We start from the raw sequence: 14816 nt of genomic DNA, 5'->3' as shown, positions 1-14816 counted from the left end.
TTGGTCTCTATGAGCTTAGACAGTTCTTTCCTCATTAATGGTTCAATCTTGGGGTTAACTGGCCTTTGCTTCTACCTAACAGGGTTTGCATCTTGGTTTAAATCTATAGTATGCTAAAATAAGCTTGGGTCAAAACCCTTTAAGTCTTCATATGTCCAAGCAATAACATCACTGAATTCTTGACATAAATTAAACTTCTTGTTCTGTCTCAGTGCATACCTTTCCCAATTTGAGAGTCTTTCCATCAGCAATGGTGACAAGTGTGTAGTCATCCCTCTTTGTAGTCAAGTTTGAACCTTTGCTTCTTGATTGATCGTTAGAGTTGAATATACCTTCCAAAGTGACTAGATCTTTAGGAAATTTTTTGGAGTTAAGGTTCACAATCTAATCCCCATATTGACTTTGTAGCTTAGACTAATTTCTAGCAAAGAACTATGCTTCATTTTGCAGGAAATTAACAATTTGTAAATCAAAATCAAATACTTGCTAGTCTGTGCAATTATATAGGAAAACAAGCCTTATAGCAATTATGATTTGTTGCTCCTTTTCATCAACAACATGATCTAGTATATCATGATGAGCACTAATTGTTGCAAGCCTATCAACATGCTTATTTTTAATTCTTGGGACACTTTGAATGTTGAATGCTTGAAAGCCTTCAAGTAGATCCCACACTCTGCTTGTATGACTTGAGAAGGTTGTTCTTTTTGACATTTTTATTTTTGGTTTGATTTACAACCAACTCATTGTCCCCAAATACTTTCAAGAGCCTAATGCCTTTCCTTTGTGCAAGTTGGAGACCTTGGATCAGAGCTTCATACTCTGCCACATTATTAGTGCAGCTGAATTGGAGTCTATAAGAGAAATAATATTTCTCTAAACTAGGTGAAACCAGCATGACAATAGCACCTAAGCCATTTTTATTCCTTGAACCATCAAAGAACATATTCCACAATCCATTTGTATCTTCTTTTGCTTTCATAAGATTGGGAATAGGGACACCTTCCTCAAATATACAATAAGTTCCAAGACCTGTCTCCTTAGCCTCTTGTATTGGGTCAAATTGATAAGTAGTGGCCCACTCATCCAAGAGATAATCAGGCCTCTACTAGAGAAGTGTCAAGTTCATGTGCTATGCTTTTATCATCTATCTCATGAATTGTACAATTTATGTTTATGGGACTAGGTGTATAGGTCTCTATGTAATTGAGGGCCAGAGGCTCTGCCCTTATAGAAGCTTTTGTCCCATATCTTGTTCTAAAAAACATGTAGGACTAGGCAGATGTAATATAGCCACCTATTTGTGCAGAGAAGTCCCTAGAAAGACAGATGGCAAAATGTGGCTTGATCTCAACTACTAATATGCCTTCTGTGACAGTGCAACCAGGGCATGCATGCAATGCCATTTCCACATTTTTAAAGATTACTACTATTTTGATAGAGCTACCATCTAACTGGAGCACATCCCTAACCATTGGCTCATATTTAATATCAAGGAGGTTAGCTATACACCTAGGCATTATAGAACTACTAGCCCTTGAATCAATCATGCAATTATGAACTAGCTTGTCCCCTATGATCAAAGAGACATAAAAGGGAGGAGGTCTATTTTTCTTACTTGTTTCTGCTTCTTATTTTATTGGTTGCACTGGGCTTGTTGCAGTCTCCTCTTTGGTTGACTAATTTGTCATCTTTATACTCTCTAACCCCTATTGTAGTAGCTCCAACTATGATGGCACAATGGCAACAACATCCCACATAGGATTAGTGACATTGGTCCTCCTCATTTGATCTACAATGTTGAGAGGAGTGCCAACTATTTTGATTGGAGCCTTGGGAGCTATAGGGATTGATGTTTGACACTGGGCAGTCTAAGATTCAGTAGGCTTCTTATTGCTCATATCTTGCTTCTGTTCGGGAGCAACATTTGGTTGTGCACTTGTAACTGGAGTAGAAGAGCAACACCTGAAGTTAAATCTTGGTTTGATAAAGAAGGTGTAAGGGAAAGTGTGCACTCAGATGCAAGAGATCAGATCCAAGCAGAAATGATCATGGTATGCGTTTGAGAAGCATGGAGTGTAGTGTCATTGAGGACATCAAGAAATGGTTGCAGATGAATCAAATCATTTCTCCATTTTTCTTCCGACTACTACATGTATTTCTTTTATGTTGTGCTAGATTAAATGCATCAACAAGTCAACTGTATTCAACCATTTATCTACTATGTGGCCCAATATCCTCGAAGTATTTCACCAACTCACCCATCTTTCTTCCTTTATGTTGACATGTGCCTGCTAAGTGTTTCACAGCTTTGCAACTTATTTCCTTCGTTACCTATCTGGCCTTGTGAAACTACAACCTCCTCATGTTTCATGCTTATCGCTGCTTCACAACCCATTTCTACTTTATCTCCTTAACTATTTTGATCTTGTGCTCAACATGGAAATAGCCTATTCGCATCATCGTCGTGGTTAGGGCTTCACTATACTTTAATCATGCAAGGTTGCGAGACAACTAACTACTTATGATTCTTGGTTCGCAGCTTCGCAACATCAAACTATCTCAGAGCACCTTACACCACGATGTTGCAAGAACTACATGATACTAACTATTTCCTTTTAATCAAAACCTTGCGACTTGATTCCTCCACTGACTATATGGACCCGCAAAGGTGTGAAAACCAACCTTTAACTATGCTCACTCCATCGTGACTACTAACTGACCTTTTCCATTAACTGTTGTGAATGAGCAAAGCCATCAAATGACTGCTATCGCACCATTGCAACTTAACTCATTAACTTTGATGTTAACCCTATGACAATGAGCCACATGTTTTTACTACTTTGCAACCCTAACCTTAGTTAGCTCTTAACCTTTTGTGACAGTGTGAACAAGACATTTCACAATATCGCCACTTGAGCCATTAACTCATCTACTAACCTTGCAAATGTGCAAGCAAGGCAATCGCAATGTCGCCACTCTAACCTTAGGTTAGCCTCAACCCTTTGCGATGATGTGAAAGCATGTGAAACAAATTACTATGGTTAACTTTGCATAGTCGCAGCTTGAATCTGCCTAAGCTCAAAACTGCCTACGATGATGCGATGAATGTTTAGTTGCAACCTCGTGAATTAAATTTGAATGTTAGTCCTTTGGATTGTGAAGTTGTGTCGCTTGTTGAGATGATTGTGTTGCACCTTCATAGATCGCTTGATGGTTAAACCTTAATTGTTTACGAACAAGGTATTTCATATCGTTGCAGCTTGGAATTCTCATACGATATGAAAGTCTTATAAGACTTAGGAATACAAAGGAAAATGTCAAAGTATGTCATATCCCTAAAGTACTTGCATGGTGATTAATGAACCACTGAAAAGAGCACAAACATGGTTGTCACCATGGATATTCAAACTTTAGAAAGGGGGGCAAAAATGGTGAAATAGTAGCAATACCACCTAAAGCACCCTTCACTTCAGTATAATTGCAATTGGCCCCCAACTAAACTTTCTCCACCAACTTGGAAAAGTTGTAACTAGACATTTTCACCTCTTGAATGAGTAGAACATCAATCTTTACAAAAATAAAGATTGCCACATGGCATACTATTTTTGGGAGTTATTCAACCTACACATATTCCAAGAAAAAAACTTCATTTCTTACATTTTAAGGCAGCTTCCAAGGTCAATTTCCTTCCGCTAGCAACTTCCCCTACCATTTGTTTTGTCCTTGTGCTTCTACTATTTGGCCTTCCTTGTTTGACAACACTTCCAACATTTTCTTTTTTTCCCTCCATGAGTTTTTCTTTTTGGATTTGCCAATCTCCATGTTCGCTACCTTCAAAAGAGGAAGGGGCCAACCAAACAACCAACTCATCGACTCCTAGCATGTTAGTCATCTCCTTAAGAGGGAGGACCTATGAAGATGAAGACAAAAGCTCCACTTTAGAAGAGGAGAAGCCATGGTCCTCACCCCAATTCATTTTTTTGGCCATTTTCATAGCACCCGAAACATTAGAGCCAACAACACCATCAATAGGGATTTGCACTTCTATCATAACTCGAATTTCATCTTCTTGAAGAGGACCCTTCTCAATCATAGAATTAGTCCCTTCTCCACCATTAGGAGTTTTAAGAAGATCTTCAATTCCTTAAAAGAAAGGGTATACAATGTTACTTGTACCTACTCTTTCTTTAGTACTTCAATTCTCATTTTCCCCTTTGTCGAGTTAATCTTTTATTTCTAGTCAATTTTAGCTTTTTCTCTTCTGTGGATTCAATTAAAATATAACAATACTTTACATTAAAATCATTCATAATAATAAATTTTATTATTAGCCAAGAGGCTTTTAATGTGAGATTGTCCTTGTACTTTTTGCTTAAAAAATTTGTGTCGTGCCATGAAACTACTTTAAGAGCCACGAAACAACCTTTAGAAACCCATAAAACCATTTTGCGGTGGGTAGAAAATTTATTCACATTAAGAAAGCGATGTCTAATATTATATATTTTTAATTTTATTTGAAAAAGCTCTTCTTATATATTTTTTAATAAGTAAAGTAATTATTACTAATTATCTTTTTATTAATCAATTTAAAAATTAAAATAAACAATAAAATTGTGTAAAATAATAACAGAATGGATAAAAGTAATTGTATAAATCATAACAATTTCCAGTTTTTTGAGCAGACTATTAGGCAATTGAATAAGGAAGTTAATAGGACTAATAAGAACACCACTGATAACATTATCCTCCTGGTCGATCAGATTCAAAACAACAAAAATATTGTCTAGATGGAGGCCAGCATGGGATGGACAACTTGGGTCGATGCTCATAATGACCTGCTTCATTAGTCTTGCCTCTTTTCTCCAGTTTTGGATGTTTTGATACTTTGTCTCACTAATACTCTCATGGTGAGGCTTTGCCTCTTTTTTTTTTTGTACTTTTTCGTGAAACTTTTGTACTTTGATCTCCTTATATATATATGGTAAAAAATATATGTATGTTTTTTTATAAATTATAGTATAACAAATTTATTTCTTCTTTGATTTAATTTTTTTTATCAATAAATGGAAAAAAATTAATTTAAAAAAATATTATTACTTGAGTGAATAAAAATAAAAATATAAATTTAAAGAAAACAAATTTAAAGAATATTTTCAAAACTTTAAGTAATAAATTTAATATTACTTTTTATAATAAGAATTAAATAAATACTTTTTCAAAAAAAATATTCTTATAAAAAAATAACTATCATCTATTTAAAATAATTTAAACAAACTTAGTATACTAAAATCTTTATTTATCAAAATTAAATAAATATTATTTTCAATATTTTTATTATAATGAAAAATAAATATCATATATTTAATTAATTTAAAAATCTTCTATAAAAACTTCATTAATAAAAAAGTATGTTGTTTTTAATTTTATCTTTTTTTATTAATCATTTTGAAAAATTAAAATAGACAATAATATTATATGAAATAACTATTATTTATTTAATTAATTTAAACAAACTTTGTATACTAAAATCAAGTTTTTTTTATTTTTATCAAAACTTAAATAAATATTTTTTCAATATTTTATTATCATAAAAAATAAATATCATATATTTAATTAATTAAAAAATCCTCCATAAAAACTTCATTAATAAAAAAGATATGTTGTTGTTTTAACTTTATCTTTTTTATTAATATTTTGAAAATTAATATAAATGAAATTAATACAAATAATAATGTTGTATAAAATAATAGCAAATAGATAAAATTAATCACTAAAATCTTATGTTTTTTTTAATGAAAAAGATATGCATTAATCAAATAAAGTATTAAAATTGCAATTATTATATTTATAAAAAATAAAATTATTCTAATTAAAATAATATTTTTGAATGATAAAATAGAAAAATTCTAAATCAATGATAATGTCTTCACATTTAAAAAAATAAATTATGATAATAATATTTGAAAAACTTTATATACTAAATTTAAGATTACTTTTTATATGAACAATTCAATGAATAGTTTCTCAATATTTTATTTTCATAAAAAAAATAAAAAATAAAAAAAATAAAAAAAATCATCTATTTAATTGATTTAAAGAAATTTAAATTAATTTTTTTATAATAAAAATTAAATTATATTTTCTCAATCTTTTTTTTCTCAATATATAAATTTTTGTCTATTTTTTAATAAATAAAACCTAACTAGTACTTCTCCATTCTACAAGCCCCCAAAGGTATCATCTCTCAAATTGAAACTTTAATCCACAACTTTCTTTGGTCAGATAATATGAATGGTCAGAAGAAAATACTGCAAATTTCTATTCATGCCATGTTAACCTCTTATAGAACAAGAGGTGTCAGACTTTTGAACATTACCAATAGGAATAGGACTTTTGGTGCTAAACTTGTTTGGCAAATGTATGAAAAATCCTCTGCCAAATGGTGTCGCCTTTTGCAAGAGAAATATTTAGATAACTACAACCTTCTAGAGTCCTTAGTGTGCTAGACTCGCCAAAGGGGTCTGTCATTTGGGATTTCATGATGGCTTCTCGAGAAGTTATTACTTCATTCATATCATGGCAAGTGAACAATGGCAATAGTGTCAATTTTTGGTTTGATTCATGGTATGGGTCCCCCCCCCCCCTCCCTCTTGCCACTATTGATTCTCTAAAAGATTTTTCAAACATAGTAATTCAAGCTTGGGGAACATCCTTTTCTACTTATGTCTCAGCTATTCATAGGTTCACAGGGCTAGCCATTTGGCCAGACCCCTCATCTCTTCCTATATCCCACAATTAGGGTGCTTCTTTCAAACAAGTACTAGCTAAAAGGAATGTCTTTATGTCTAATCATCCATATTGTCTCTTTTGGTTTCCAACTAAATATGGTAAATACTCTATTAAACTAGGATACTTGGCTCTCCAACACAACCAGTATAATTAGGCCACATATTGTGCTTTTGAATTTTATTGGAATAGCTCAGTTTTTCCAAAAGCAGGATGTTTTGCATGGCTTGCACTAAAGAAATGAATTTTAACTAGTGATCATCTTCACAGATTGAACATTTTTTATCCCTTTAACTATGTGCTCTGCCTGCAAGTTATAGAAACAATAGATCACCTCCTCTTAAATTGCCCTTTTGCCCAAAATTGTTGGCATTTTGTCCTTGATAAGCTTAATTTCCATATGCCATTACCTAATTCTCTATAGGATTTATTCCAAGCATGGCCAATCTTATACTCTAAATCAATGTTTTCATGTCTTTGGAAGTGCATCCCTGCATCTGTAGTATGGGCAATTTGGTGGGAAAGAAACAAGAGAATTTTTAGACAGATGTCATCGCCAATACCTCAATTTTTGGAAGGACTAGAGAGATCAATTATTGAGCTTGTTAATGCTTTAGTAAGTAAAAATAAGGGTAAACATGTTTTTTTATGCTTGGGATGACTATGTTATTCAACGGTAGAAGGGTTTACTTTTTCCTCATCTTCCCGCTCCATTGTGTCCATCTACGATTCCTCTTATCCAAGCACAATCCAAGTGGATTCCTTCAAGTGAGGGTTTTTTCAAAGTCAATTTTGATGGAGCCTCTAGAGGAAATCCAGGCAACTTTGGCTATGGCATAGCCATTAGAGATTTTAAAGGTCATGTGATTGTAGCACAATCATCTTCTCTCCCTCAGTGTAATAATAACAAAGTTGAGGCCTTGGCCTTGCTTTTTGGTTTGGAACTTGCAAAATCACTTTCTATATCTAAGTTACATGTTGAAGGGGATTCATCCATTATTATTAATGTGTGTATTAAACTTCATGTACATAATTAGTCCATACATTATATATTACATCAAGTATGGTCTCTTCTTGATTCAATCTCTAAATGTTACATCATGCATACTTATAGAGAAGGCAATCTTTTAGCTAATTGTCTAGCCAATTTGGGTACTAATGGGGTTTATATTAACTCTTTACTTTCTCCACTTAACCTCGTTGATCTCCCCAACTTAGTAAATATTGTGACAAAAGAATATGTTTAGAATAAGGCTGAGTCTTTATCATATTTTATTTGATAGTAAATCATGACTTCTCCATGATTTCACATGTTTTTTCTTTTATGAATCTCACTTGTTCTTTTGAGATATTATATGTAGGTCAGGGTCTTGGATTACACTTGCATTAGATGGCTTTCTAATATCATGGTCTTAATTGAAGTTTTGGATGTAGATTAGTAATGGTAATCTCTATGACAATTTTTGGCTAGGCTCTAGTCTTGTCTCTGGCACCAATCAATGAATTGTATTCATATGAATTTTGGGCTCTTTGTAATTACTATATTCTCGATCTAGGAATCTCTAGGACAAGATTTATTAGTGTTGATAGATACTCTCTCTTGATGCATTATTTCTTCTTATGCATCCCTTTTTTGTATCAAGCAATGAACAAAGTTTTTCTTTTCTTGTTCTTTTCTCCAGGAGCTTTTTTGAATCAGTTATTATTAATATAAATATAATGTTTCACCAAAAAAAATTATTAAAATTAAAATAAACAATAATAAGATATCTAAATTTCTAGAATACTAAACAAATATGAAATAAAATAGATTTGTATTAATGAAAAATATATTTTTAATTTTAATTTTGACAATAAAGCTAAAAAAATATATTTTTCTAATAATTAAAATTATTAATATAAATTATCTATTTATTAAATTAATATACAACAATTAGAATAAATAATGTAAGATTCATAATTCTCTAAAATAATAAATAAATTAAAATCATCTATTTATATTATTATTTTAAAATTTCCTAAAAATTATGCATAAATCTTGTCATATGTTGAGCTTCTGACTATAAATATAAGGTAAGATATTTCAAATAACCATAAATTTGAGAAGACTCGCATGTTCAAAGGTATTTGACATATTCATATGAATGAAGTTCAAATTATATTTTTAATTATCCGTATTTTGGTAGTTTTCTATTTTGTATTTGTTTAGTATCAATTGTCTCTTCAATATACTAATTACTACTAAAATGAAATAACTATTGCAGGCACTAATATTCATAATTTGTGAGTTTGTGTTTCAAGACCATTTGAATAGACCTAAGATATTTTCTCAAAGACAACTTGTTACCTTGAATATCTACATGTACTTTAGATTGTGATATTTTTTTGGTTTACTGTGTGGAATGATTTTACGTTCAATTTTTTTTTTTTGAAAAAAGGAGGTAAAAGCTTTATTAAACATCAGAAAGCAACATTACAAACGAAGCAAGGGACTGAGCTGCTAAGGAAAGACAAAAGCACTTAACCAAACAAAGATAAAACAACCAACACCATCATCTGTCACCATTCTCAGCCCTATCCTCATTAAGAATAGTCATTAAATCAAGACAGAGCTCCTGAGGAACCAACTCCTAGTCCTCAATTCTCCATCCATTAGCATGCTCAGAAGCCCATTTCACCAAAAAATTAGCTACCCTATTCCACTCCCTTGGAATATGGGCAAAAGTCACCATTTCCATTAGAGAACAAAACTACAAAATTTGTTGCACAACCCTAGCCAATTGCCAGCTAACATTAGCCACTTTTTGTTCAATAAGCAAGTTGATCAAAACCTAGGAATCAAATTCACAAACTATCCTTCTCCACCCCAAATCATGAGCTCTCTCAAGAGCAACAAGAATAGCTAGCCCTTCCACCAAGTTGATGGTTTGTATCCCTTCATAGATTGAAAAGAGAAAGATCACTGAGCATAGAGAATCTCTACCAATCCCGCCAATACCAGCCATACCTAGATTGCCCCTTGAAGATCCATCAATATTGATCTTCAAAATGCCATAAGGGGGAAGTTTCCATTTGCCATCTCTATCAATTTTTTGCTTCTCACGATGCCTTCTCTTAGCCCTAGTCAAGGCCAAAGAAGACCCCAGAATCCCCAATCTCTCCACCAACTCTGTATCCCTTTTCCCCAAAGAAAATTCCACTTAACAGCTAGCTTCCACAGTTTCTTGAACCATGCCCAATAATCTCTGCCAAATTTGTTGCACTAGTCTATTCTCCACGAAAAATCCTTCAATTGCATTCCAACCAAATCTGCCACAATAAGAAGATAGGCCCCACAAACCACACCTCCCGCAAAAAGGTTGCCACAAAAGGGGGCCAACCCATCCCCTGCCAAAATTCAATCAAGGAGGAAGCATGAACATAGGGAGTTGTCCAAACACCCAACCAAAAATGCCAAAGCTATAAGGAAAAAGAGCAACAAAAAAATAGGTGGGTAGAATCCTCCTCATTAGCCCCACACATAACACAAATAAAAGGACCGAGGAAACCTCTCTTCCGAATGTTATTCCAAGTCAAACACTTATTCCAGGCCAACGTCCAAACAAAACAATTACATTTTGGCCAAGAAAGTTTGTTCCAAACCTTTTTCCACCATTGAATTTCAAGCCCAACCAACTTATGAGACAATAAGCTACTATAGCTGGAGGCTATAGTATAAGTCCTCATAGGATTGGGAGACCAGGCAAGCACATCATCTTCTAAGAAAGAGCTACATCTTCTACTTGAGAGGATACTTTACAACACAACACATTACTCCTGCAAACCAACAACCAACCACTCATCTAGGGACTTCCATTTGGCCATCTCCATCTGACCACAGGGGAAAAATGACTTAAAATCATTCACCTGTGACCAACCAGCCTCCATAAATCTCTAACAAAGAATCAACAAGTTGGGAAACTAAGAAATGACGGGAGGAAAACCATCCCAAGAATTAGACTAGAATTGAACCTCTGTCCCCCTTTTGCAGATCCAAAATAATCCATTCTTAACAAGCATAGCCCCTTTCATAAGGGTGCCCCATATCACAGATCCCTTCCCCATAAGGGGGTACCTAGAAATATTGAGTTGAGGAATCCCCGGGAGATACTTCAAAGGAAGAACCTTAGCCCAACTCTTATCTTGCTCATTACACCACCACCAGTATAGTTTGGCAACCAAAGCCTCCCTAGTCAAAGTCGACTACCTCAAGCCCAATCCACCATATTGTTTTAGACTACACACAACTTCCCATCTAACCAAACTCCATTTGGAGGACTCCAAGCAAACAACCCATAGAAATTGACACACCACAGAATTAAGGTCCTTTAGAAAGCTCACAAGGGCAACCTGTAGCATGCATCTATAAATGGGCAGAGCCTGCACTACTGACTTAATCAACTGGACATGACTAGCAAAGGATAACCAATGATGAGTCCAGTGATTAACTTTCATGTGAAATTTATCCAAAATAATTTTCCAAGACTCCTTGGGTAGTCTACTCACAATGGGAGATTCTCGATCTGAAATCTCAAAGTGTGAGCAATCCTTTGCTGAATGGGGCCTAGAGTATAGAAGAAGAAGATGGAAGATTTTCCCTCATTAATTTGTTGACGGAGGCAACCAGGTAAGCATCCAAGACTTTTCGTATATTAGAGGCCTCCCTCATTGTAGCCATCCCCATCAGAGCAATATTATCCACAAATTGCAAGTGAGTTTGTCGAGGTAAGGTGCCACCCCACCTCCAACCTTGAATGAGACCAAACTCCACATTCTATTTGATCCATCTCCCCAAGCCTTCAACCAAAAGAATAAACAAATAAGGGGATAGATGATCTCCCTAACGAAACCCCTAGAAGCCCCAAATAGCTCAAAACAATTCCTAGTGATAAGCACTGAGAAAGAAACTGAAGTAACACAACTCCAAACCCATTGAATCCATTCTTCTGCAAAGCCAAAAGCACTAAGAACCTACCAAAGGAAGGACCACCAAACTTTTTCATAAGCCTTCACCATGTCCTGTTTGAAAAACATCGCTTTTTCTTTTGAGTTTGCCATAGAATGGATGATCTCAGTTGCAATGACAATCCCATCCAGAATTTGCCTACCAACTAAAAAACCACTTCGCTCTTGGGAGATTAGATCTACAAGCCCCTTCTTCAACCTGTTAGCAATAAGTTTAGAAATAATTTTGTAGATTACATTGCATAAAGACATGGGCTGAAATTGGCTTAACCTATCAGCCCCCTCATTCTTGGGAATAAGAACAAGAAAAATAGCATTTAGAGCCCTTAGCATTTGCTTATTGTTTTGAGACTCATGAACTACAGCCAGGAGATCAAGTTTGATGATATCCTAGAATTATTGAAAAAACTCAATTAGGAAGCCATTAGGACCTGATGCCTTCCCTTTCTTCATATTAAAAACAATCCCTTCAAGCTCTTCAAGAGAGATATTTCTCATGAGCTGCTGATTCATATCTCTAGACACAAGAGAGGGGATACAAGAAAGAATATGTGCTTCATCAGGAGATCCCCCTTGCGAGTCCTCTCGAAAGAGAGATTCAAAGTACTGTACTGCCTCCTTAGAAATTTTTGAGGAGGAAAGATGGTGTCCCCTATCATTCACTAGACCAGAGATAGAATTGCCATGGCGCCTAGCTTTCATAGAATTGAAGAAAAAAACAATATTTTTGTCACCTTCCTGAAGCCACTCAATTTGAGCCTTTTGTTTCCAATACATTTCCTCTCATAGTTCCCATTCTTCTAGCATTTTCACAGCCTGAGCCTCGTCCTAAAGAAATTCAGCCATGACCCCATCCTCTCTTATCCTCCTTGTGATGCCATCCAGATTTGCCTGGGCCAACACCTTTGCATGGAAGACATTCCCAAAGTGTAGACGATTCCACCATTTGAGCTCAAATTTAACATATTGAAGAAGCTTAGCAAAGACATACATTGATGTGTTGTAGGCTGGTCTTCCTTTCTTCCACCAATCAAAAACCAAATCATTCAAAGATGAGTCCTGTAACCACATGAGTTGGAACCTAAAAGAAGGCTTACGAAGCACCTGAGTTGACTCTGTAGCAAGTTTAATAGGCCAATGGTCCAATCCTCTCTAATCCAAGATCTCAAAGCAAGATGACCACATCCCTCCAACCTAGTAACAAGAAACCAAAAGTCGATCTAACCTTTTTGCAATACAAAACTCACCAACTCGATGATTGTTCCAAGTGAACTGACCATTGTTAGGTTTGATATCAACAAGATTCAAGGTATTGATATTGTCTCGAAGTAGCAATGCAGAGGGATCCAACCTTCCAGGACCACCACGCTTCTCAGCTAACTCACAAATAACATTGTAATCTCCAGCCAAAATCCAAGTATGGAAAGGCATTATGCTATAGATCAACTTAATGTGCGACCACAAACCTTGTTTACCTTGAAAATTAGTAGGATCATAAATATTGGAAAATAAAATGATGTCCCCTGTCTCAAGGCTAGTAGCAATCATGGACATAGAGGATTTAGAGGAAATCCACCAAAGAGGTTGGATTCTTCGAGGATTCCATAAGCATGCTAGACCCCCAGAAGCTCCATGAGCTCCAACGCACTGGCACTCCCCATTTCTCCACAACTTAGGCATCAAACCTTGCATACTCTCAATAGATAACTTAGTTTCTTGCAAAAAGATGACATCAGGACCTTGACATTTGACTAACTCATGAACTGCTTTTTGTCTAGGGCTGCTGTTCAAGCCCTGTAAATTCCATGATAGAACAATCATTTCAAGGGGCATGAAAAAATAGAATCCAGAGTTTTAACTGCCTTTAACTCCACCAAATTCTCACTAGCTAGTTTAATCTTTTCCACATCCTTTTTTCTACCAGGTTTAACAAATTTCTCTGCCCTACCCTTCTTAATATCTTTTTGCAAAATGCCCAATTTGGAAATTTTACGTTCAAATTAGTCCTCTAAAGAATCTTTTAATTATTTTGAATTCAATTTTAGTATGTAATTATTACATGGATGATTAGCTTTTTTCAATGTACTAACCTTTACTTTCCTTTCTTTTTGAAAGTTTTGATTAAGATTTAATGACTTTGTATGTAGAATGTTTCATTAGCATCTCTATGATTGATATCAAAAGTGGATTATGATAGACACCTGGTTTATTTGAGCTAATTTTGATAAGAATTATTTTCTTGCAAATGAGAGCCTTAAAGCAATGTTACTATGATTTTTGCTTATTTTGACATCTACAGGTTTACAATTATGTGGAGATATTCTGGTAGTTGATCATCAAAATATTTTTCATACCTCCTTTGGAATGGAGAGTTCTACGTCCAAGATTGGATATCAACATGTGGGAAGAGTTTACTCAACAATTCTCAAAATATTAAACCATCAAGCTGGTAGCTACAAAACATGAAATGACGCTTGGGGTTATGCTCTAAACCAATTTTTTTTAACCTGATAATTTGTCACTTTGCAATCATCAGGTTTCCTATGAACAAAGTAAAGAGTGTTGAAACTTTAAAAGGAAAATCACTTTTGCCTCAATACAACTGTGATAAATGACAAGGGAGACACGAAAGCTTTATCTTAGAGACATCCTTCAATGTCACAATGAAGAAGAATGGACTTGATGCTTCCTATAATTTTGAGAAGCAAGATAATGCATGGTAGTTTTTTGTGGAATTTTTACCAGTTGAGCAAGAGCAAGTTGAGATACCTTTCCTATTCTCGTTTCTTGAGTTATTGGGTCCATATGCTATGACAAGAATTTTTGTGGTAGAGTAACCTATCTATTGAGCAACTTTGTTTTTCATGCCATGACTACAAGATCCAAAAAAACTCTTTGATTGGGATAAATAATGCGTGTAGTAGAAATTACTTGAGTAATCTTTTTAATTTTACATCATTGAATATATAAATAGTTAAATTAAAACATGTACAAAATTGCTTATCAACTATTCCCTTACATCT

The sequence above is a fragment of the Cupressus sempervirens genome, chromosome 6, assembly GCF_028749045.1.
Source record: "Cupressus sempervirens isolate cs-2001-9-10 chromosome 6, ASM2874904v1, whole genome shotgun sequence".
Taxonomy (NCBI): domain Eukaryota; kingdom Viridiplantae; phylum Streptophyta; class Pinopsida; order Cupressales; family Cupressaceae; genus Cupressus; species Cupressus sempervirens.
The sequence above is the reverse complement of the archived record's forward strand: the minus strand, read 5'-3'. Positions refer to the sequence as shown.